At 46.4% G+C, this 26,298-nt stretch overlaps 1 protein-coding gene across 2 annotated transcripts in view; it reads right to left on the minus strand.

The window, feature by feature from the left end:
* The window catches only part of TCAIM (T cell activation inhibitor, mitochondrial), an 81,199-nt gene extending 66,967 nt beyond the window's left edge, over positions 1-14,232 (minus strand). Inside the window, exon 1 of one of the 2 annotated variants that reach the window (XM_068236232.1) lies at positions 14,145-14,232. The gene's annotated coding sequence lies outside the window, so the exon portion shown is untranslated. Of the gene's footprint in view, positions 1-14,021; positions 14,080-14,144 lie in introns of those variants that run through there. The other variant, XM_068236233.1, reaches the window with a different exon arrangement.
* Between the last annotated feature and the right edge of the window lie 12,066 nt (positions 14,233-26,298).

The following is a 26,298-nucleotide window of genomic DNA, read 5'->3' on the forward strand; positions in this document are numbered from 1 at the left end:
GAAGAGGTAACTTAAAGGAGTTGTCAGGCATATTTAAATAAAATAAACGCTACTTACCGGGGGGCTTCCTCCAGCCCCAAGCTCCCAGGACCTCCCTCGCCGCAGCTCTGCCCGCAGCCGTTTGCCGGAGCTCCGACCCGGTCCCTGGTGATGACGTCAGAGCGACCTGGAGGTCACTCTGTACTGCGCCTGTGCGATCGGTGCTGTCAATCACCGCCATGTGGGCAGGAGCGGACTGCGCAGCTGTGGCGAGAGACACTAGGTTTGAGCGGCGCGCTCGGCAGGGAGCGACGGAAACAGCGGATGTGCGCTGCGGTGGTGATTACAATCTACGCCCTGCCAGCCAGGAGCCCACCAAAACAGGGCGTAGATTTCAATCACCATTAATGAGCAAAGGGAGTGCATATATTTGCATACAAAATGTGCATAAATCTGCATCATTGCAAATTTATTTGCATCTCATTGACTCTCCCTTCTTGTGACACAACTACACATCAGGCCTTATTCTTACAGCAGATATGTTATTTATTATATATAAAAGATTCCTGTGTACATACCACAGATATACAGTCACAATCAGATATGTACAACTGACTTTAAAAATATGGTGACTGATTAATTACAGCAGAACAAATTTTTTTATTGGTTTATTTCCTTTCTGTGGACTAAGCACTGCCATTGTTTGTCTCTAAAAGGTCGCGCTCACAGTCATTAGCATAAGGAAATGAATTGTCTCACAGTCCGTGATCCAGACAGGTCCACAAATCTTCCCAAGCAGGGTTCACACCATAGTCTAAGGTCACAGTATTACCAACTCCTTTAGCCAAGACTCTCACGTTATATGCAAAAAAAAAAACAAAACAAAAAAAAACAGTGCGTAACTGCGGATGAATATCTTCCAACACCTCTCCACTGTGTCACTCTCCGTCACCTCACAAAACAATCCACCAGTGCAGGGACACCCCCCCCCCTCCCCCTCGTGACCGCACTCACCCTAGCACCCTCCAAAATATCCAGCGGTAAGAATGACAGCGTTGGGGTTTGAGATCATAACCAGCAGATACACCAGAAGTTGCTCCAAAATGACAGTGTCACGTTCTGTGACGATCGGTGGACACAGAGAGTATCTGATTACCGGTGATCTGCAGTATCGCCGGAACACAGATATATACCCGATTATAAGTGAGCTGCAGTCTCACCGATAATCCGATATATTAACCAACCTCTGTCCACACAAAGAGTATAGTGATTGGTGCAACAGTAATATGCACTATTCAGTGGCGAGGCTCACTGATAGTAGCAACTTCCGCCCAGCGGCACGGGCCCGCTGGAGGAGAATAGTGGTACAAGCAAAATTCAGCAACAAAATATCAGATATAGCGAGGTACAGAATCAGGAAGCTAGGACGGAGTCTAGGAACGAGCCGGGGTTCGGCAACAGATGATCAGAGATATCGAGGTACAGTATCACAAGGCTCAGAGACGAGACGAGAGAAATAGCAAGGTTGGCAACAGGAGATCAGATAGGCAGAAGTACAAGAGGATTAGGCAAGAGCAAGGTCAAAAACAGGCAAAAGGTCAAAGGCACAGATAAATCACAATGGTATGGTCTTCCAGTACTTATATATTGGCGGAACCAATATATATGTATACTGTGGATCCGAGAGCTAACACAGGTGTGATTGCTACAGCGGACACAGAGCACTGACAGTCTGCTGCTTAAATGCAGTCTGTCCTTTCAGCAATCCCCACCCTCCCCAGATGACGTCAGCAAAGGGGCGGCTAGTGTCCCAGCAAGCTGCTCATGAGAGCCTTCTTCTCAGGGCATAAAGGGCGTGACGCTCCGTGCGTGAGCGCGTCGCCCTGCCCTGCTGGGACAAGCTACTAGTGAGACGCTGAGCGGTGGTTGGAGCCGCCGGGACAGACCGGAAGTTCGGGGCCCCGATGACGTCAGCCGCGAGAGCGGCGTTCGTACTGCTGCTGGCGGTGGGGGTGAGTCTATGCCTGACATTACCCCTCCCCTGAGGCGTGGTCTCCGAACGCGCCAATGAAGGTCTATCAGGATGTGCATCATGAAATTCCCGTATGAGTTCCTGTGCATGAAATTGATGTGCTGGTACCCAGGATCTCTCCTCAGGACCATATCCTCTCCAATGAACCAGATACTGAAGAGAATTCCGAACAAACCGGGAATCTAGAATTCTCTCGACCTCATACTCAGGTTCACCGTCAACAAGCACGGGAGGAGGACCATGGTCCACATGTACTGCGGGTTTCAGCAAAGACACATGAAATGTTCTCACTCCACGCATTGACTGAGGTAATGTCACTTGATAAGATACCCTATTGATCCTTTTGGCTATAGGATATGGACCTATAAATTTAGGTCCAAGTTTCGCTGAAGGCTGTCGTAAGGCGATATGCCGAGTAGAGATCCAGACAAGATCTCCGGGAGAGAACTCCCACTCGAGTGAACGCCTTCGGTCGGCCTGTTTCTGGAACAAAACTGTCTTCTTTAAATTAGTATTTACTTCCCTCCAAAGAGATCTTAGCGTCTCTTGCCAGACTTCCAAGGCAGGGAAAGGTGAGGTCCTGACGGAGTGGTGAAAACCTTGGTGACCTTCCATTGACGATCTGAAAGGGTGAAAACCCCGAGGAAGAACTCCGAAGATTATTATGGGCAAATTCGGAATATGGTAAGTACTGAACCCACTCTGTTTGATTGTCTGCCACATAACATCGAAGATACTGTTCTAAGGACTGATTCATTCTCTCAGTTTGCCCATTAGTCTGGGGGTGAAAACCAGATGAAAAAGAGAGGGTGATCCCTAGTGCCTTGCAAAATTCTCTCCAGAATTCTGAAACGAACTGCACCCCCCTGTCAGATACTATGTTCTCAGGAACCCCGTGAAGGCGAAGAACGTGGATCACGAAAAGATCTGCAAGTTCTTTAGCGGAGGGAAATTTCGTCAGAGGTACAAAATGAGCCATTTTAGAGAATCGATCAACAATGACCCAAATTACCGTATTACCGTCCGAGGGAGGCAATTCTCCCACGAAATCCATGGATACATGAGTCCAGGGCTCGGAGGGTATAGGCAGAGGTTGGAGGGTACCCACCGGAGATACACGTGAGGGTTTACTCCGTGAGCATACTGAACAAGAAACAACAAAATCCTCGACATCACTCCTCCACGAAGGCCACCAGACGCTTCTGGACAACAACTCTCTAGTTCGAGCCACTCCAGGGTGACCAGCTAGCTTATGAGCATGAAAGAGTTGAAGTATCTGTAATCTGAACTGTAACGGCACAAACTTGAGATCAGACGGTTTCCCTGCCGGACTATCCTGTTGGTAGGGAAGCAGGACAGAAGCAATATCCCCCATAGTCTCTATACTGGCTAACACAACCTTCTCAGATAAAATTGGATCTGGTTCGGAGGGCAGTACTGATTCTATGTCAAAGCATCGGGAAAGAGCGTCTGCCTTGATATTTTTGCTTCCAGGTTTAAACGTGATGATGAAGTGAAACCTAGAAAAGAATAAAGACCACCGTGCCTGCCTGGGACTTAACCTCTTAGCCCCCTTCAGATATTCCAGGTTCTTATGATCCGTATAGACCGTAATAACATGCTCCGCCCCCTCCAGCCAGTGTCGCCACTCCTCAAAAGCCAATTTTATGGCCAATAATTCCCTGTTCCCGATATCGTAATTCCTTTCTGCCTCAGAAAATTTTTTCGAGAAAAATGCGCAAGGATGAAGTCTTCCTTGTGATCCGGAGTACTGTGACAAAACTGCCCCAACAACAATCTCTGATGCGTCTACCTCCACGATAAATGGCCTGGAAGAGTCGACATGGTGCAAAATGGGAGCAGAACAGAAGGCAGTTTTTAGACTCAAAAAAGCAGAAATGGCTTCGGGAGACCAATTGCTAGCATTAGCCCCTTTTTTTGTCATGTCAGTAAGGGGAGCTACCAGCGCGGAATACCCCTTTATAAATTTCCTGTAATAGTTAGAAAAACCCAGAAAACGTTGTAAGGCTTTCAGACCAACTGGTTGGGGCCAGTTCAAAACTGCTGCAACTTTACTGCTATCCATTGATAACCCAGATCTGGAGATTATATAGCCAAGAAATGGAACTTCAGTGATTTCGAACAAACATTTCTCCAACTTGGCATATAATGAATTCTCACGTAACTTTTGTAATACATACTGAACCTGAGACCTATGTTCTCTGATATTGTGAGAAAAGATCAGAATGTCGTCCAAATAGACGACCACAAATTTCCCCACCACCTCCCTAAAAATGTCATTAACTAATTCTTGGAAAACAGCGGGGGCATTACACAGACCAAAGGGCATGACCAGGTATTCGTAATGCCCATCCTGAGTGTTAAATGTCGTCTTCCATTCGTCACCCTGTCTAATTCTGACCAGATTGTAAGCTCCCCTGAGATCTAATTTAGTAAATATCTGGGCACCTGTGATCTGAGAAAAAAGGTCATCAATCAGGGGGAGTGGGTAACGGTTTTTGATCGTTATGGCATTAAGAGCTCGATAGTCGATGCAGGGACGCAGCCCCCCATCTTTTTTCTTCACAAAGAAGAATCCTGCCCCCGCAGGTGATCTAGAGGGTCGAATGAACCCCTTATCTAAGTTCTCCTGGATGTACTCCCTCATAGCCACCTTTTCGGGTCCCGTGAGATTATAAAGATGACCTCTAGGGGGCATGGTTCCTGGTCTGAGCTCGATCGGGCAGTCATAAGGTCTGTGAGGCGGTAGTGAATCAGCAGATCGTTGGCAAACCACATCGGCATATGAGCTATAAGGCTGAGGTAAACATTGAGGGGTTAGGTGAGTAGAACGAAGAGGACACTTAGATATACAGTGCTTCTGACAGTAGGATGACCAAGACAGCAACTGTCCAGAAGACCAATCAATCTGTGGAGAATGTAGACGTAGCCAAGGAAGGCCCAATATAATCGAGCAAGATGGCATCCTGATAAGGTAAAATCGTAATTTTTCACAATGTAAAACCCCAACGGTACAGATTAATTCAGGGGTGATAGAGACAGGTTGACTATCCTGTAATGGGGAATCGTCAATAGCAGTGACTATAATACGTTTCTCAAGAGGAACCACTGGTATACCTAATTTAAGTGCCAAGTTAAAATCCATAAAATTGGCTGCAGCGCCCGTATCAACAAAAGCCTGCAGTGCAATGTCTTGTTTGTCCCAAGAAATGGAAATGGGGAATAAGACTTTATCTTTTGGAGGTACAGAATTCTCGCCCAGGGTAGTACCCCCGACTAACCCTAGGCGGAGAAGTTTTCCGCCTTCTTGGTACAAACAGCGGCGATATGACCTTTGTCCCCACAATATAAGCACAAACCCTCCTTTCTCCTTCTTAATTTTTCTGTCTCGGATAACTTAGAGTGACCCAGCTGCATGGGCTCATCAGTAGAAGAGGAAGTAGAGAAACTCGTGGAAGGCTGTGAACGCATGATGGGTCGCTGCCTGGTCGACCTGTGAAAACGTACTCTGCGGTCTATCTTGATAGCAAGACCTATGGCCTCATCTAAGGTTCTAGGTTCAGGATGACTTAACATTAATTCCGACACGGAATCAGACAACCCCGTTAGGAACCTATCCAAAAGAGACTGCGCCTCCCACCTGGTGGAAAATGACCATTTGCGGAATTCCGCAGCATAGGTTTCCACTGAGTTCTGCCCCTGTTTGAGTCTTTTTAGTCTCCTCTCAGCTGTGGCGGAAGTATCTGGATCGTCATACACGACCGCCATGGCTTCGAAAAAAATTTCCACAGAGGTAAGAGCCTCATGACCCAAGGGTAGACTGTAGGCCCAGGTCTGTGAATCTCCTTGTAAAAGGGTCTTTATGAGCGTGACCCTTTGCAACTCAGAACCAGAGGAAGTGGGACGCATTTGAAAATATGATTGACACCGATCCCGGAAATTGCGGAAATCGGAGCGTTCTCCTGAAAACAATTTGGGCAACGGCATTTTGGGTTCAACAGGCAATATGGAAGCGGGATTAACTGGTGCTTGCAGGTTTTGCACAACCTCTGCTAGTCGATTAAGCTGGACCTGCTGATCTTTAACGGTCTGGTTTAATTGAGTGACGACTGTCGTCAGAGTGTTAACCTGCTGGACCAGAGCATCCATCTTGTATGGTCCGCTGTACTGTCACGTTCTGTGACGATCGGTGGACACAGAGAGTATCTGATTACCGGTGATCTGCAGTATCGCCGGAACACAGATATATACCCGATTATAAGTGAGCTGCAGTCTCACCGATAATCCGATATATTAACTAACCTCTGTCCACCCAAAGAGTATAGTGATTGGTGCAACGGTAATATGCACTATTCAGTGGCGAGGCTCACTGATAGTAGCAACTTCCGCCCAGCGGCACGGGCCCGCTGGAGGAGAATAGTGGTACAAGCAAAATTCAGCAACAAAATATCAGATATAGCGAGGTACAGAATCAGGAAGCTAGGACGGAGTCTAGGAACGAGCCGGGGTTCGGCAACAGATGATCAGAGATATCGAGGTACAGTATCACAAGGCTCAGAGACGAGACGAGAGAAATAGCAAGGTTGGCAACAGGAGATCAGATAGGCAGAAGTACAAGAGGATTAGGCAAGAGCAAGGTCAAAAACAGGCAAAAGGTCAAAGGCACAGATAAATCACAATGGTATGGTCTTCCAGTACTTATATATTGGCGGAACCAATATATATGTATACTGTGGATCCGAGAGCTAACACAGGTGTGATCGCTACAGCGGACACAGAGCACTGACAGTCTGCTGCTTAAATGCAGTCTGTCCTTTCAGCAATCCCCACCCTCCCCAGATGACGTCAGCAAAGGGGCGGCTAGTGTCCCAGCAAGCTGCTCATGAGAGCCTTCTTCTCAGGGCATAAAGGGCGTGACGCTCCGTGCGTGAGCGCGTCGCCCTGCCCTGCTGGGACAAGCTACTAGTGAGACGCTGAGCGGTGGTTGGAGCCGCCGGGACAGACCGGAAGTTCGGGGCCCCGATGACGTCAGTCGCGAGAGCGGCGTTCGTACTGCTGCTGGCGGTGGGGGTGAGTCTATGCCTGACAGACAGCTGCAACTAAAAGACGCTAATTTAGTGTGAAACCAGCTTTTTAATAAGAGATTAAAAGATATTGCAATAGGTGGTACCAAGAATATCATGCACAGATGGGGTCCCCGGGTGGTCGCTCTGACGGATGCCGCCTCGAATCCACGCTACCTCGCTTGCTTTCCCCGTGTAGCTCTCAGCTTCCTTGCCAGTGACGTGTGCCGTAGCTCCACCCTATGCATTTAGTCAGACTCTGACTCATCAGGGGCTGACGGCATTCAGGAGTAATAAGCACTGCTATTACTGTATTTTTCTGGACTATAAGGGCTGGTGCACACCAGAAGAGATTTTCTGAGCGCTTTGTGATTTTAAAAGCTCCTGCTATTATTATCCTATGTGTGTGTGCACACTGGAGCGATGTGATTTTGTAAAAATCCCTCATAGCATTGCATTAGCAAGAGCTTTTAAAATCTCAAGCTCTTGTGATGTGCACCAGCCCTAAAGGTGGCCATACATGGTACAATTTTCATTTTTTTTGATTAGATCAATTTAGTTTGATTATTCCGTTAGATGGAATATAAAGATTTTTCCAGCATGACCAATCAGATTTTTCTCGAAAATATGGGATAATCGTTCAAATTTCTTGATGGAAAAAAATGATTTTCAACTTTCATTCGATTCGATCATTTAGATCGAATAAACGGGAAAATCGAACGTTTTTATTTTATCATGTATGGGCACCATAAGATTCACTATTTCTCCCCCAAAAGTGTGTGTGCGTGTGTGTGTGTGGGGGGGGGGGGGGAAATTGCTAAGTCTTATAGTCCAAATGCAGGGAGTTCCTGCCTTGTGCACGCCTGCCAATACGAACCTCAAGCCCGCTGCAACGTCAGGGACTCCCTGTACTCTGTCCATGCAGAGGAGGACACAAGGGGGACAAAGAAGGACAAAAGGGAGACACAAGAGGTACAAAGGGGCATAAGGTACAAAGGGGCATAATCCACAAAATGCCCCTTCACCATGGATGCACCAGGTTTAGTATATATATTTTTCTCCTGGTTTTTGTCCTCTAAAAACTTAGGTGCATCTTATGATCAGGAGCGTCTTATAGTCCAAAAAATATGGTACTGTATATACAAGTTATTTTTGATGACTATTATCTCAGAAGTAGAGCATTTTATCATATTTTCTCTTTTACTGTTTAAATTTATTATGAGTCAGATCATATTTCCCTCAAAAAATGTTTTACCCCAAAATTGCTCCTCGACTCCACAGCCCTGTATAAAACAGCAATAGTAAAGAATATATAAACTTAGATATGCATACATACAGTGGGTTGCAAAAGAATTCGGCCCCCTTGAAGTTTTCCACATTTTGTCACGTTACTGCCACAAACATGCATCAATTTTATTGGAATTCCATGTGTAAGACCAATACACAGTGGTGTACATGTGAGAAGTGGAACGAAAATCATACATGATTCCAAACATTTTTTACAAATAAATAACTGCAAAGTGGGGCCCCCTGAGTCAATACTTTGTAGAATCACCTTTTGCTGCAATTACAGCTGCCAGTCTTTTAGGGTATGTCTCTACCAGCTTTGCACATCTAGAGACTAAAAGCCTTGCCCATTCTTCTTTGCAAAACAGCTCCAGCTCATTCAGATTAGATGGATAGTGTTTGTGAACAGCAGTTTTCAGATCTTGCCACAGATTCTCGATTGGATTTAGATCTGGACTTTGACTTGGCCATTCTAACACATAGATATGTTTTGTTTTAAATCATTCCATTGTTGCCCTGGCTTTATGTTTAGGGTAATTGTCCTGCTGGAAGGTGAACCTCCGCCCCAGTCTCAAGTCTTTTGCAGTCTCCAAGAGGTTTTCTTCCAAGTTTGCCCTGTATTTGGCTCCATCCATCTTCCCATCAACTCTTCCCAGCTTCCCTGTCCCTGCTGAAGAGATGCACCCCCGAGCATGATGCTGTCACCACCATATTTGACAGTGGGGATGGTGTGTTCAGAGTGATGTGCAGTGTTAGTTTTCTGCTACACATAGCGTTTTGCATTTTGGCCAAAAAGTTCCATTTTGGTCTCATCTGACCAGAGCACCTTCTTCCACATGGTTGCTGTGTCCTCCACATGGCTTGTGGCAAACTGGAAACTGGACTTCTTATGCTTTCTGTTAACAATGCCTTTCTTCTTGCCACTCTTCCATAAAGGCCAACTTTGTACAGTGCATGACTAATAGTTGTCCTATGGACAGAGTCTCCCACCTGAGCTGTAGATCTCTGCAGCTCGTCCAGAGTCACCATGGGCCTCTTGACTGCATTTCTGATCAGCGCTCTCCTTGTTCGGCCTCTGAGTTTAGGTGGATGGCCTTGTCTTGGTAGGTTTACAGTTATGCCATACTCCTTCCATTTCTGAATGATCGCTTGAACAGTGCTCTGTGGGATATTCAAGGCTTTGGAAATCTTTTTGTAGCCTAAGCCTGCTTTAAATTTCTCAATAACTTGATCCCTGACCTGTCTTGGACCTGTCTTGTGTGTTCTTTGGACTTCATGGTGTTGTTGCTCCCAATATTCTCTTAGACAACCTCTGAGGCCCTCACAGAGCAGTTGTATTTGTACTGACATTAGATTACACACAGGTGCACTCTATTTAGTCATTAGCACTCATCAGGCAATGTCTATAGGCAACTGACTGCACTCAGATCAAAGGGGCCGAATAATTATGCACACACCACTTTGCAGTTATTTATTTGTAAAAAATGTTTGGAATCATGTATGATTTTCGTTCCACTTCTCATGTGTACACCACTTTGTGTTGGTCTTTCATGTGGAATTCCAATAAAATTGATTCATGTTTGTGGCAGTAATATGACAAAATGTGGAAAACTTCAAGGGGGCCGAATACTTTTGCAACCCACTGTATATACTGTAGGTAAGCTCCATTCACCCGCCATTCACCCACATCACTATTGCTTCCTACTCTTAGGTTTTAGGCTTCTTGCACACCAAGACGTTGCATCAGGTGGCACGTTAAGGTCGCATAACGTGCACCTAACACAACGTATGGTGCTGCAAGATAGGACGGTAGAGTGAGCCGCGTTAGGCGGCTCTATCCCTATAAGGTCTCCCAGAGTGGCGCTGATTGGCCAGCGGGACCACGTGATGCGGAGCGAGACACTCCACATCACGTGGTCCCGCCGGCCAATCAGCGCCCGCCAGTGCAGTGAATATTAAGTAGCCATGTGCGCGGCTACTGTAGCTGGCTCTCCCCGCCTCCTCTCCGCCCCCCACTGCGCATGTGCAAACAGTCTAACGCGGCTATAGCCGCTCCAACGCCGTAGCATGCTGCACTTTGCACAGAACGTGCAGCGTTACATGTAACGCAACGTGGGCTGTGTGAACAGCCCACTTGTGTTACATTGCTGTGCGTTGGGGGAGCGTTACAGGCGCACTAACGTGCGCCTGTAACGTCTTGGTGTGTAAGCAGCCTTAGACTAGTCCATCTCTTCATGGGGGATTCTCAGCATGGCCACTATTGTTTATAAAGACACTCTCTGAAAAGGATTGATTCTAGGATGCTGGCCAGCCTCCCTGTTCACTGCACACTTTATTGGCAGTTGGACTGAACAACTGCCATTCACTAAGTGCTTTTGAAAATAAAGAAAACCCTAAGAACACCCCATTAGCATATGGGCTAGTCCAAATCCTGTCGGTTCTGTAAGATTTTTACTGCTTATTGTAAGTGACAGCAACATAGGAGAAAAATAATTATGGCTGATTTTACTCTGGAAGAAACATACTTCTTATTTGTATGCGTTTACATGTATTGTACAATTTTCGCTATAGTGGTCCTTTAACACCCGTGGCGTTATTCCCAAGCTCAGCTCTGACTGGCCCAAATCCGCTATGCACGCGGTCGGTGCTGCCAGCGGGACCCAGGCATCTCCCTGCAGCTGCTGGGATCCCCTTCTGCTTCGATCTTCTTCCGGGGATTCCCGGCGGCCAATCAGGACAGCTGAGCGCGCGTGCGTGCGTGCGTGTGTATATTTTGACTACTCTCTGCCTGCCGCCTGCACCGACATTTACCTGGATTTTGACTACTCTCTGCCTGCCTTTTTGTACAGTTTCACAATTTTTCTAAGTTTATTCATAAATATAATGAATTCAACAATTTTGTGTTCCAGTCCTTTATTCATATGCAGAATGTCTACCAGGCTTTTATTCTGATATATTTTGGTTAGTTAGGACTTGAGAATCGGAGGCCTAAAATTCTTGAAAAAAAAAAAATGTACCGCCGGGGAGGTTAAGTATAACCATGTTCATATTCACTGTACTGTTTTTTCACTCTCCCTATACCCCTGGTTTTTATTCAAGTATGTATTAAGTGTTTTATGTGTATTTTAAGGGTTTTTCATGTCAGCCTGAGTGTACTGTTTGTTTTAAAGGCACAATACTCAACCTGAGGAAGCGGCTTACGCCGTGAAATGCATTGTCCTACAAGTTTAGATTTTTTTAACTAAACCATGTATGAGAACTACTCATTTAGGGCCGGTTCACACTTGCGGTTCCCTGCCAAACGGACCGGATGACCTGACTGGATCCGGACCGGATCCGGATCGGAACCGTGCGTTCTGATCCGGATCCGGTCAGGTTGCATCAGGTGTTCATCAGGATGCGATCCGGATCCGTTTGGCAAAAGATAGTAGAAACCGAATAAAAATGTTGGGGTCTGGGAGGTCAGCAGAAGGTGGACCTGTGGAATCAGGCCCTCCACCTCCGACATACTGCCAACATCTCCAGCACGTTTAAAGTCACTGCTGCTCCACTCCAAAATGCTTGCCCATGTGTCCCCATCCAAAATCGCCGCTACAATACGCATAGGAAGTGGGGTAGAACATCCGGATTTTTAGCCAGTGTGTTGTGCGCTCTCCGGTTCTCATTGGTTTGTATTGGCCGGATGGTGCAGTCCGGCTCCGCTCCGGATACGGCTGCCGGAGGAGCCGGACCAAAAAACATGTTGGGTCTTATGCCGGAGTCCGGATCCGGTCCGGACGAAACGGACGCATGTGAACGGACGCATAGGCTTTCATTGCTATGCCGTGCGTCCGTTCCGTCCGTTCTGCATGCGGTCCGGCTCCGGCACGGCGATTCCGGACGGCGACCGCTAATGTGAACCGGGCCTTAGGGTAGGATCTTTTTACCTCTATCTTACTGTACCATCCGTACACTTTGCACAGAAACATACTTTTCTTTTTTATGAAGTTTAGGGTGCCTCCTACCTTCCTCCAATCATGATATTAGCGGCTTTTGTGGCGCCCAAAGTATAAGAAGGATGCACAGTATTTTTTAATGCCAATAGGAAGTCTCAACACGAAAATCATAGAGGAATTCATATAACAGCAATGGAAAGTCTCAGAATGCAAATTACAAAATAGAAGCCTCCAGGCGCCCAAATTTCCCTGTAATGCCATCACAATGCCATTCCCTGTACAGCAATCACAAGTGCTCACAAAAGTGCTTATAGTGTGGATCCAGCCTCAGGGTTAAGAGGAAGAGGAACTGTAGTGAAAATATAATGAATAAAATAACTTATTGTTTACAATATTCATTTATAAATTAGTCAGGGTTTGACTATTGTAAAATCTTTCCTCTCCCTGATTTACACGACGACATCTTTAGCCTCTGGCAGTTGATCTGTACGGAATGTTCGTTACTAAGAGTTTTATGCACAGAGGAATATACTGCTTGCTTGGCATTTGGAAAAAGCCGTTATTTCCCACAATGCAACCAGGTTCACAGACCCCCCTGATGATCTATTTGAGAAAAAGTAAAGATTTCTCATGGGAAAGGGGAGTATCAGCCACTGACTGGGATGAAGTTCAATCCAAGGTAAAAGTTCCTCTTTAGGCACCACCAGGGGAGGGTTAGGCATTGGTAGAGGAAGGGTTAAAGGATACCTTAGCACTAAAAAACAAATGCCAAACATTATGCCTATTGTGTGTGTGTGGAGTAGTGCAGAGTTTTACCACACCTCCTTTGCCCCAGCGGCAGTCTCAGGTTTACCTGAAATGTAGCCCATTTTGAAGTCCTGGTCTGCGGGGTCAATGCTCTCTGACCCAGACATACTACTCTGCGAGTGCGAAGTATGTCCACTTGAGCGCCTTGTGACCCCGCTCCCCGCCAACCTCAAGTCAAGTGTGGGCAGGGGTACATCTTCCCGCAGGAATGTGTGCGTACTCCCACGGACATACTGCGCATGCGCCGACCAGGACTTCAGAAGGGGCCGAAGTCATCTTTCAGGAAAAACTAAGACGGACGCCGGGGCAAGTGAGGTGTGGTAAGACTCTGCACTAGAACCCACACACACAGTAGGCACAATTTTTCCCATTTTTTCAGTACTAAGGTATCCTGTAAGGGTTAGTCATCCCATCAGTGGGAGGGTTAGGGTTAGTCATAGTAAAATACTGGTCAAGCTTACTGATATTTTACTATCAGAATTATGTAGTTAGACAGTTAAATATTGGTAATTTTACTGACATTATACTAGTAGAAATATTTTTTTGTGGGAGCCTTTATTACATATATGCTCTCTGGTGTCCCTGTGGCGTGCAGTGTTATAGCATAATTTCTTGCTTATATAGTATCATCAGCCAGGTGAGTCATTACAGGTTGTTTTAAGTCTCTCTTCCAATCCACTCAAAAGCAGCACAAAAAACACTGATGTGACATCAGCACAGCTACACACTGGATAAAATCAATGCCTCGGGACTTTCATATAGGTCACTAAACGGGTTACAGCATAAAACACTCTCTCACAACCATTTACACACAGAGGAGAGCCCCAATTGCTTCTCCAACAACGGAGGGACACATAGATTCACCTCCAGCACCCAATATACAGTATATAACTCTACTTTGCCATTAAAGAAGATGTCATTGTTGACAGCGGCTAGTCACAGTCGTCATGGTTACAGACGTACACGACGTAGAACAGTGGATTCCGGGCCCCCACACACAATAGTATCGCACACCCTCACCTGTCTGAGAAGGTCGCGGACACCGGCTCCAGGCATGAGCAATCGATTGTAGATTCTGTAATTTTCCTCATTCAAAATAAACAATGACGTTGCGACGTCTCGCCCACTCATCAGGCCAATCAAAAGCTTCGCTGCCGTGAATGTGCTTGGAGGGGGCATCCTCTTTGAGAGCAGATCTCGTCTCTGCAGTTGGCAGGTCGCGCACAGGATTGAGCTTCACCTCAGCTGGGGCAGAGTACGGCCTGCAGTCTTTTGACACAGACAGAACGCAGAATCTTCATTTCCCCTGCAGGCTGCCCTCCCTGCACACAAGACTGGCCAGGGGGAAGGGGGGCCATCTCCCCCCAGGCAGCCTTTCCTTCAGTGATTTAGGGCTTGTCCTGTGTCTGGTGTATTCAGGTCTGTTGCTGTAAGGCAATGTGAAACACTAAACTAGCTGATAAAAGTGCAATTAGAGAGCAGGCAAGCTGGTAAATCTACACAGCCTGATGCATAGCTTGCCTGGAGGGTCTGTGGGCAAACATCTGTCTGGTCTCTACCTATTGTTATTATGACTGCATGTGTCGATAGGGTGCTAAACAGGTTGAAACGTTTTTGACAGTCCCTAGACTCCAGGAGTAGTACATTTGAAATCGGCGCCGGTAGACTTGGGCGCAGGCACGCCCATGAGGCGGGGTGAAACTTTTGCCTCAGGCCGCACTTCTGGGGGGGGGGCGGCACCCGCCCCTCCGTGGGTGTGAGGGGCCGCCAAAGCTGGAGGGGATAGCGGACAGGAAGGGGGTATTGGGCCTTGCGGCGGGGAGGGGGGGGCCAGACGCCCCCCCCCTCCCTCGCCTGGGTCCCCCGTCCTCCGCTCCCCTCCAGCTTTAAAAAGTTGCGTGGCTGGCTGCAGCTGTAAGAGGCAACGGGCGGGGATCACTCACCTCCCTGCCGCTAGGCCCAATACCCCCTTCCTGCCCGCTATCCCCTCCAGCTCCGGCGGCCCCTCACACCCATGGCTTGGGGGGGGGGGTTTGCTTAAAGCTTGCCTCAGGCGGCAAAAAGTCTAGGGCCGGGCCTGGGCGCAGGATACAGCGGTATATGGCTGATCCTGCTTCTGCACAAGTCCCGGCCGATTTAATTACTATTCCTCCTCCAGGCCGCCATGGATAGTGGGGGAATGAAATAATTCTGCTTCCAGTGATTGCTGGAGGCCGAATTATTATGTTTTTAACCACTTGAGGGCCGTGGGCTTTACCCCCCTTAAGGACCGGACCCTTTTTTTCCATTCAGACCACTGCAGCTTTCACGGTTTATTGGTCGCTCATACAACCTACCACCTGAATGAATTTTGGCTCCTTTTCTTGTCACTAATAAAGCTTTCTTTTGGTGCTATTTGATTGCTGCTGCGATTTTTACTTTTTATTATATTCATCAAAAAAGACATGAATTTTGTCAAAAAAATGATTTTTTTAACTTTCTGTGCTGACATTTTTCAAATAAAGTAAAATTTCTGTATACATGCAGCACGAAAAATGTGGACAAACATGTTTTTAATTAAAAAAAAAAAAACCATTCAGCCTATATTGATTGGTTTGGGTAAAAGTTATAGCGTTTACAAACTATGGTGCAAAAAGTGATTTTTCCCATTTTCAAGCATCTATGACTTTTCTGACCACCTGTCATGTTTTATGAGGGGCTAGAATTCCAGGATAGTATAAATACCCCCCAAATGACCCCATTTTGGAAAGAAGACATCCCAAAGTATTCACTGAGGGGCATGGTGAGTTCATAGAAGATTTTATTTTTTGTCACAAGTTAGCGGAAAATGACACTTTGTGACAAAAAAGAAAAAAAAAAAAGTTTCCATTTCTTCTAACTTGCGACCAAAAAAAATGAAATCTGCCACGGACTCACTATGCTCCTCTCTGAATACCTTGAAGTGTCTACTTTCCAAAATGGGGTAATTTGTGGGGTGTGTTTACTGTCCTTGCATTTTGGGGGTGCCTAATTGTAAGCAAGCCTGTAAAGCCTAAAGGTGTGGTATTGCCGTACTCAGGAGAAGTAGTATAATGTGTTTTGGGGTGTATTTTTACACATACCCATGCTGGGTGGGAGAAATATCTCTGTAAATGACAATTGTTTGATTTTTTTTTACACACAATTGTCCTTTTACAGAGATATTTCTCCCACCCAGCATGGGTATGTGTAAAAATACACCCCAAAACACAATATACTACTTCTTCTGAGTACGTGTGTGACACTTTTTTGCAACCTAGGTGCGCTAAGGGGCCTAACGTCCTATTCACAGATCATTTTGAGGCATTTGGATTCTAGACTACTGCTCACAGTTTAGGGCCCCTAAAATGCCAGGGCAGTATAGGAACCCCACAAGTGACCCCATTTTAGAAAGAAGACACCCCAAGGTATTCTGTTAGGAGTATGGTGAGTTCATAGAAGATTTTTTTTTTTGTCACAAGTTAGCGGAAAATGACACTTTGTGAAAAAAAAACCAATACATATCAATTTCCGCTAACTTGTGACAAAAAATAAAATCTTCTATGAACTCATCATACACCTAACAGAATACCTTGGGGTGTCTTCTTTCTAAAATGGGGTCACTTGTGGGGTTCCTATACTGCCCTGGCATTTTACGGGCCCAAAACTGTGAGTAGTCTGGAAACCAAATTTCTCAAAATGACTGTTCAGGGGTATAAGCATCTGCAAATTTTGATGACAGGTGGTCTATGAGGGGGCAAATTTTGTGGAACCGGTCATAAGCAGGGTGTCCTCTTAGATGACAGGATGTTTTGGGCCTGATCTGATGGATAGGAGTGCTAGGGGGGCTGACAGGAGGTGATTGATGGGTGTCAGGTTGTGACATATCGGGCAGCTATTTGCACGGTTGTTTCCTCCTCCCCCAGTAGGATGTAGAGTTTCCTCTCCTCATCTGTGGAGGTAAAATCCTGGATGTGGGCGGAGAGTTTCTGGAAATGGGCGGTCCTCACAGGTGCATATTTGCTGCAGTGTAGCAGGAAGTGGGCCTCATCCTCCAAGACCTCCTGGTCGCATTGTCTGCACAGTCTCTCCTCCCGGGGCTTCCATGTCTGTCTGTGCCGCCCTGTCTCTATCTCCAGGCTGTGGGCACTCAGGCTGTGGCCACCCCTCTCCCCATCCCTTTTAACATCCTTCCATCCCTCAATCCACCCCTCTCCCCATCCCTTCTAACATCCTTCCATCCCTCCATCCACCCCTCTCCCCATCCCTTCTAACATCCTTCCATCCATACATACCTACCTCCCACCCTCTATCCATCCCTTCTAACATCCTTCCTCTCTCTCTCTCTCTCTCTCTCTCTCTCTCTCTCTCTCTCTCTGCCTTTCTGCTGTCTCTCTTTCTCTGCCTCTCAGCTCTCTCTCTCTGCTGTCTCCCTCTCTGCCTTTCTGCTCTCTCTCTCTGCCTTTCTGCTGTCTTTCTCTCTGCATTTCTGCTGTCTTTCTCTCTGCATTTCTGCTCTCTCTCTCTCTCTCTCTCTCTCTCTCTCTCTGCCTTTCTGCTGTCTCTCTCTCTCTGCCTTTCTGCTGTCTCTTTCTCTCTGCCTTTCTACTGTCTCTCTTTCTCTGCCTCTCAGCTCTCTCTCTGCCTTTCTGCTGTCACTCTCTCTCTGCCTTTATGCTGTCTCTTTCTCTCTCTGCCTTTTTGCTGTCTCTCTCTCTCTCTCTCTCTGCCTTTCTGGTCTGTCTCTCTCTCTGCCTTTCTGCTCTCTCTCTCTCTCTCTCTCTCTCTCTGCTGTCTTTTTCTCTGCATTTCTGCTCTCTCTCTCTGCATTTCTGCTCTCTCTCTCTCTGCCTTTCTGCTGTCTCTCTTTCTCTGCCTCTCAGCTCTCTCTGCCTTTCTGCTGTCTCTCACTATCTCTCTGCCTTTCTGCGTGCTCTCTTTACTTTTCTGCTGTCTCTCTCTCTGCTTCTCTGCTGTCTCTCTCTGCCTTTCTGCTCTCTCTCTCTCTCTCTCTCTCTCTCTCTCTCTCTCTGCCTTTCTGCCCTCTCTCTTTGCTGTCTCTTTCTCTCTGCCTTTCTGCTGTCTCTCTTTGCTGTCTCTTTCTCTCTCTCTCTCTGCCTTTCTGCTCTCTCTCTCTCTCTCTGCCTTTCTGCTCTCTCTCTCTCTCTCTCTGCCTTTCTGCTCTCTCTCTCTCTGCCTTTCAGCTGTCATTCTCCCTCTTAGCGGTCTCTCTCTGCCTTTCTGCTATCCTCCCCACACACTGGCACCCTCCTCCTACCCACTGGCACCCATCCCGCCCATTGTCACCCTCTCCCACCCACTGGCATCCTCCTGCAAAATCTGATGTGTGGCTTAATGCCACCCAGGGGGCATGGCTTAAGTTTGCCTGTCACTACCTAAACTGGGGAACACCTGCATCGGAGGCACTCACAATCTAATCCCTACCATAGCCCTAGTCTAATGTCCCACCATTGCTAAGTTCATGTAAATTTGGCTCCGCCTGTGACCACACTCACATCCTGGTTTGTGGCCACGCCCATTTTTCGGAGCGGCGCGCGCACTCCCCCTTCTCCATTTTTGCCCCCCCTGAAAAATTTTCTGTGGACGCCCATGGCAATTAGGATTTTGTGAATCGATTTTCAGAGCGATTTCTGAATGACTTGCTCCACAAAAAATGCTACATGCTGCATGTTTGCGATTTTTAACAAATCACAACACAACACAACACTGCTGTGAGAACATCCTCATTGGGTAATATTAGCCAAGCGCTTTTCAAATTGCTGTTGATTTGAAAAACACCAGCCCTCCCTCATTCACCTTTGTTTCCCTCTTCCCCTAGTGCTGGGTGTCTGTGTCTTCTTGTCATACAAGAAAGCTAAATAAAAGTGTAATCCTGGTGAGGCAAATATCTTCTTCCCTCTCTTTCAGCTTTTCTCTCCTCACCGTTTTTCCCCTTTTCTGCATAAAGCGATTTTACCGTGATTTTAATGTAAGTGAATAGGAGCGGTTTTTTACTGTTTAACGACTGCTCAACGCCGATCGGCAGCCCCGGGTCCACTCCGCGCCTATTCTCGTGAATTGCAAGGGGCAGAGATTGCAGGGGCTCACGCGCATCTCCGCATATAAATAAATATTGGGTGCCCAGGGTTGCCCACTATGAAAACTGTTGGTACAAATAGCGGGCGCTTGCACCCAAGTTTCCTACTTATGCTGGTAATTCAATGGGCTCCCATGTCGGCGCCGATAATTTGAAGGGAGGGGGGCGCACATAAGGCCAGGCATCCATTGGGGGGTTGCTTAGGGTTAGGCATCAGTCGAGGAATGGTTATGTGTGAGGATAGGATTAAGTTTAGTTCTTGTAAAATATTGGTATCATTTACCGATATTTTGTTATTATTTTAGCTCTTCTTAATAGCAGAATATATCTGTAAATTTTCCGATATTTTGGGTACCCAAATTTCCAGGTGCCCTTTTTGCATGTACATAGGAGACCAACATTATACACACATCTGACTATCAATTCTAATCAGGGGGGAGCCATCTAATACTAGTGGGCACTAACCTGGCTACGTATACTGGGCGGGAACCTATATGCCCAATACTGGAGCATATCTGGTTGTCAATTCTGGGCAAAGGGGGTACCTTCCCTGGGGATGGGTGTGAGGGCAGTAACCTACTACATCTGCTACCTATACTGTGGCAGGGAAGGGGGGCTATGTCAAATTTAAAGCGGAATATAACCCAGCATTTCTTCTTTGCTCTAAAAAATTATTTACAGCATATTATATACTACCATCATTTGTTTTACTAGACCAGCATTCAAAGGGTTACACACAAAGCTTGAAAGTTCAGTGCAGTGAAATGTGGGCGCATGGGAAGTTGTAGATAATTTTATCTTTTATCTCTGTGTTTACTTAAATATATCAAGTGAGGAATGTGACACTCTCTGACTGTGGAGAAGCTGCTGGACACAGACAGAGACTCAAACCATTTCTGAATGTAATACATAATGAATAAAACCAGTTATTAATAAAAATGCAAAGTCAGCTCACAAAGCAAAAAACTGTACATTTGGGAACGTATAATTTCTAAATGAATAATAATACTTATGCACAAATGCAAATATGATAACCGTATGGCATATAAAAAGTAGGAAAACATGTTTTTATTGAATAGTATGTCAGGGTTTTAAACCGCTTTAAGAACCAGTTTAGGCCAGAGTCAAAAAGTTTGCCCACCCCTGAGCTACACTGTACAGTCCATTGTAGAGGAACTACAAGTTTCAGTTGTGGGATCCCCACTTTGCACCGGATTGATATTAGTGGACCAGGAATAAAGAATGAAATGCAGTGTACAATCAAAAGTGAAACAGACAGTCCTTATTTGAAACTCTCTTGTGTCTGCACCAGATATAAAGATGGAAACAAGTAGTACATAACTGCTTATCACACAACAACTGAAAAACAGACTAACGGTATAATTATATGTGAGGTAAAAGTTAGTATTGTTAGATCACTAATGACCATTGATGCAAGTCAATAAAAACTGTTGCAGAAAAAAGATGGGTGGGCCATCCCGAACAGCGGTGAGGTAAATATTTACAGCGATCCTGCACAGGCGCACTAGCGGCTCTTTGTTTGGGCTAAGGTGAAACTAGCCAAGCCGGATCGTATCCGCTCTTCTGTGCAGGTGCAAAGGACTCACGCCTGTGCAATAGAGCGGATACGATCGGGCTTGACTAAGAGCCACTACTGCGCCTGCGCTGGATCGTGGTAGGTTAATATTGAGCCGCTTGTCGAGGAGGTTTCAGGGGGAACCAGCGCTGGATTCCCCCAAGTTACAGAGGATAGGAAAGCCTCATTGGGACCCTGAGGCTTCCCCCTCCCGAGGTAGGTATCCCCCAGAGGGTTTTCTTTTGTTACAGAGTCTATTTAAACACTCCCATTAATCTCAGTACGCAATGAGGTGGATCCTATTGTTAGCTGCTAGCGCTATTGGCCGCATTTCATTTAGTGTGTGTACACTGCTTTAACTGGTCCCTCCCTCATAATGCCTACACTAACCCTCCTGACTACTGAAATGGTAGCTGATATGCTACTCACAGTGAGCGTCTTTTAAAGTGTCCCTGAGATGGGGACTTGAGGAAAAAAAAAGTATACGTACCTGGGTCTTTCTCCAGCCCACCTCCAGGCTTATCGCTTCCACGGGGCTGTAGGAAGCCCCAGGTATGTATATTTTTTTCTTAAGTACCCATGTCAGGTTTACTTTAAGGCTAGCCAAAGTACTAGCCAATAGGCTAGTATTGCCTGAAACCAGTATCGGAAATACTAGCTGATCGGCAAGTGTGGGACACTCAAATCACCACCTTGAGGCTGTATCTCTGAAAATAACTATTGCAGTCTATTACACACCTGCTGAAGCCGGGCCCAATTCAATTGTTCAATTGTCAGAAGCTGAAAGCAGAATTCTAGAATGTGAAAAAACAGTGAATGCAGCACATGCGCACACTAAGTCTCACTATGGAAAAATGCAGGCGAACAGATAATGCCGGAGTAATGTTCACATTGTAGGATTGCCTGAAGACATACTTCCGATGCAGCTCCATAACATAAGAGTACCTAGGACATTCATCTTTGATAAATAATGTAGTTATGGAGGAGGGTACCGATGAAGACGTTAGTGTGCACTCCAGGGACACTAAAATGTCTAGATGCTGTACCAGTGATACACAGCAAGACTGTGACATTGTTTCAGGGTTCTAATGATCTCGCCACTGGTTACGGATACAGGCAGTCCCAGAGTGTGGAGTCTAAGCAGGCACGGGTCTTTACCAGCGCACCCTGCAAGGGATGTTGGACAGTCAACCCTAATGAGTGGCACACTACTTTGCTGCCTGGTGCTCGCCAGATCATGACCCTTAGGACTAACTCACCAATGATGAGAAGAGCAGAAGGGTACCTTGCCAATAGGGAAGGAGCACTGAACAGGACTTACTGATGAGACTGGACAAACTAACTGAGCAGGACAGTGCGGCCGTGATAGGCATATGGGACAGGCTGGATAGGACAGACTAGATGGGAAGGCCAGCATGGGATGGACAGGACGGACTGGATAGGACAGACTGGAAAGGACAGGCTGGACCGAATAGGCTGAAAGGGACTAGTTGGATAAGTACCGGAGTACTTGGCAGGGGACGCTGGATAAGTACTGGAGTACTGGAGCACTGGAATGTGCAGCATGGAAGAACCGACCTGGAGGGGACAGACTGGGCTGTACTGATGGGGCCGTATTGACAGGGCTGTACTGAGAAGGCCAAGTGGTGATTGACAAGATAGGGACTGGCAGGCAGACTAACAGGCTGAGGTGCACAAAGTAGACTGACAAGCTAGGGAACAATCAAACAGCTAAAAGACACGCAGGCAGGCAAGGGACGGGCAGACTGACAGGGGACAGACAGGCAGGCAGACTTAGCTGCAACAGAGTACAGCATGGGAGCACGCTGCTGTTAGGGTGATGCAACAGTGCTGAGTAACGAGAGTTTGGGGTTTAAATACTATGGGCTCAATTCTGGTAGCTATGTGAGGTAAATATTTTTTTGTAGGTAAAATACCTCATGAGGTATTTTCCTCTTCTTTTATCAATTCTGAAAGATTTTTCTCCATTTCCGAACATGAGGTAAATGCATAGAGTGAGGTAAAATATGAGGTATTTCAGTGGTAACTGGTAAGCCTGCAGCAAATAAGTAATAGTCTTTAATTGTCTTCCATAAGTTAGGATAGTCTTTGGAAGATGTTTTTTTTTTATTGAGGAGGGAAGGTGTATTTGATTATGTAGCAACCTATGAAAAGTAAATTTATAGGCATCCATTATAAAAAAAAAAAATCTAGCTCATTTACCTTTAGAGGCTGGGGGTAGGAGCACTTTTAGAGGCTGGGGAGGGGTCAGCACTTTTAGAGACTGGGGGTGTGAGTACTTTTAATTTTAGAGGCTGGGGGTCTGGAGGGGGGTTACAGCACTTTTACTTTTAGAGGCTGCTGGGGGGGCTCGGAGCACTTTTAACCAGAGGAGGAGGGGGAATCTGTTTGCCGCAGTTTTGGTTAATTTTTTAAAAAATAGAGGCTGTCGGTTGGAGCATTTTTACTTTTTTTTTTCCAACCAGAGGTTGGGGAATGGCAATGTTGAGGGGGGGGGGGGGGGGGATGCAGGATTGTACAGGGTTTGGAGCACTTTTTCTTTTTTAAAACAAAATGGAAGCTGGGGCGGGATTCGTTGGTCAGATCACTTTTACTTATTTCAGCAAAATATGGGGGCCCTGAACACAGAACAAGCTGAAAAGGCTCTATGTTATGTGACAGATATCACAATTCTGTCACAGCACTGCATTTATCATGTGGTAGAGGTAGGTCTAATTGTGTGAGGTAAAAGACATGCAAACACGCACCTTATTTCTCTTCAGAATTCAAGTGTGAGGTATTTCACTACTAAATACCACACGTTTAGTATAAAATTACCACATGAATTACCTCACGAAATTACATGAGGTAAAACTTTACTAGTTTTAGGTTCTAGGAATGAAATCCCAATACAGAAGCTGGGTCTGCCTAAAGAGCCCAGCCTCAGTTGCTATTTAGATTCCCCCTAAGCCCCCCCTGCGCTCAGCGAGACCCCATAATTCACAGCCGCGCTGCCGACACTGAGCGTGTCAGCAGCGGCTGAGTTTACCTTTGTAATGCCAGTCTCCGCTCTCCCCCGCCTCCTGCATCGCTCCGGTTTTCCACGCTGATTGGAGGGAAGGGACGCGGGCGGGGACCGGAGCTCTGCAGGAGGCGGGGGAGAGCGGAGACTGACGTTACAAAGGTAAACACAGCCACACAGCGTGGCTGTGAATTATGGGGTCTCGCTGAGCGCAGGGGGGGCTTAGGGGGAATCTAAATAGCAACAGAGGCTGGGCTCTTTAGGCAGACCCAGTCTCTGTATAGGGATTTCATTCCTAGAACCCCGCCTCGGGTTCTCTCATGAGGTAAACCCAATTCCATGAGGTAATTATTTATTAAAGCTACCAGAATTGAGCTCTATGTGCCTAGAAAGCAGGAGACACCAAACCAGGAAGTCCACTGGGTCGGTGTCTACACATTGTCATGATGTTCATTTGTATGATATCTATGTGCTCTTGCTAAAATTTTGATAAAATTCTTGAAATAGTAAGGGCACATACAGCTGCCCCCCCCCCCCCCCTTCCCCGAGGTGAGCGAAGCAACAAAGCAAATTGCCACAAATGGTTATGGTCAAGTAACTATGGTGATAAAGCAAAGCTTATGGCAACATAAAGGGCTCTGATGCAGGAACTGGTATATCAAAATCACATCATCAAGATGTTCAATGTTCAGCAAACTACACAAGAAAGAAAATCAGATTTGCATTAGTCTACCGGCTACACTCAGTGTGCCTGACTTTTATGCTCCTGGGCAGTCCTTGGCATTTTTGAGTGACAAAGGCTTGAAATCGAACTCTTAACATGGATGAAAGCTAGGTAACGAGGTGATATCCTTGTTATGTCACAGTTTAGAAAGGAACACTCATACAAATGATTGCTATATTAGTCAATCTGAGTGGCTGTAAGGATTGTGGTTTTCTGAGATTTTTGCACTGTGTGTGTGTGTGTGTGTGTGTGTGTGTGTGTGTGTGTGTGTGTGTGTGTGTGTGTGTGTGTGTGTGTGTGTGTGTGTGTGTGTGTGTGTGTGTGGGGGGGGGGGGGGGGGGGGTGAAGTGAAGTTGTTTATCTGTTTGAAAAGCTATCATGCTTTAGTTGGGAAACAGTTGCAGATGGGGAATGGTACTTTGGAGTCTCTCTGCATTGGTACAAAAGAACATGTTCAGGCCCGGATTTACATCACAGAAGCCTATAGGCACAGATGCCCTGGTGCCCTAGATTTCACCTCCATGAACCTACAAACCCCCGCCGAACCACGCCTCAAGTGTGCTGGCTGTCCCAGCTGTCACTTCTCCATTACTTCCCATGCCCGTCGTAGGTAATTACAGGTGCCCCTTAGTATTAAGTAGCTAGAGCTGCCCTCAAGTATTAGGTAGCTAGAGGTGCCCCCAACTGAAGGGAGATCTCGTCAGTGGAATAACAAGAGGTAAGTTAGCTCTCATTTACACTCAGCTCAGGACTCTGCATAGGGAAGGAGGGAGGGAGGCACTAGGGGAGGGGAGTGAGGCCGCCTTTCCATCATCAGGCGCCTGTAGGCACGTGCCTTATTTTAAATCTGGCCCTGAACATTTTACAGCACATTGAATATATTCAATGTATTGTTTTATTGATCTGCGATCTGGATCCTAGAACGGATATCTATACAATACAATACAATACAATAACATTTGTAAAGCGCTTTTCTCCCATAGGACTCAAAGCGCATAGTTGTGTCTCAGATTAATACAGGGTTGCAGGCTGGGTTGTGTTACAGAGTAGATAGTCACATGTTCATGAATGCCAGACTAAAGAGGTAGGTTTTCAGTTTAGACTTAAATGCTTCCAGGGATGGAGCTGTCCTGATTGGGTGTGGCAGGGAGTTCCAAAGTGTAGGGGCAGCATGACAAAAGGCTCTGTCTCCAAAGGTTTTGAGGTGGACTCTGGGGGTGACCATGGTGTTGCGTCCTTTTGATCTAAGATTGTGGGGGGTGTGATGCAGTTGCAACAAGTCCTTTAGGTATCCAGGGCCCAGATTGTGCAAGGATTTGAATGTCAGTAAGCCAATCTTAAACAGAATTCTCCATTTTATCGGTAGCCAGTGGAGTGAGCTCAGTGTTGGTGTTATGTGGCAATGGTGGGGTTGGCTCGTTAACAGCCTTGCGGCGGCATTCTGTACTAATTGCAGGCGGCGTAAGTCTTTCTTATGCAGGCCTGTGTAGAGGGCGTTGCAGTAGTCTAACCTTGATGTGACGAAGGCATGGACTAGGGTTGGAAGATCCTCTGAAGGAATTAGGTATTTAATCTTTGCAATATTCCTTAGATAAAAGAAGGAATGTTTCACAACAGCTGAGATTTGATTCCTGAAGCTTAATTTCCTATCAATCAGTACTCCCAGGCTGAGTTTTTCAGGTCTGAGCTCCCTATCCTTAGCGGTGTTGGTTGAGATTGGGGCTGCTTTGCTGTTGAGCCCTGACCCTCGATAACAAG

This window comes from Hyperolius riggenbachi, chromosome 5 (assembly GCF_040937935.1).
Source record: "Hyperolius riggenbachi isolate aHypRig1 chromosome 5, aHypRig1.pri, whole genome shotgun sequence".
In the NCBI taxonomy this organism is placed as follows: domain Eukaryota; kingdom Metazoa; phylum Chordata; class Amphibia; order Anura; family Hyperoliidae; genus Hyperolius; species Hyperolius riggenbachi.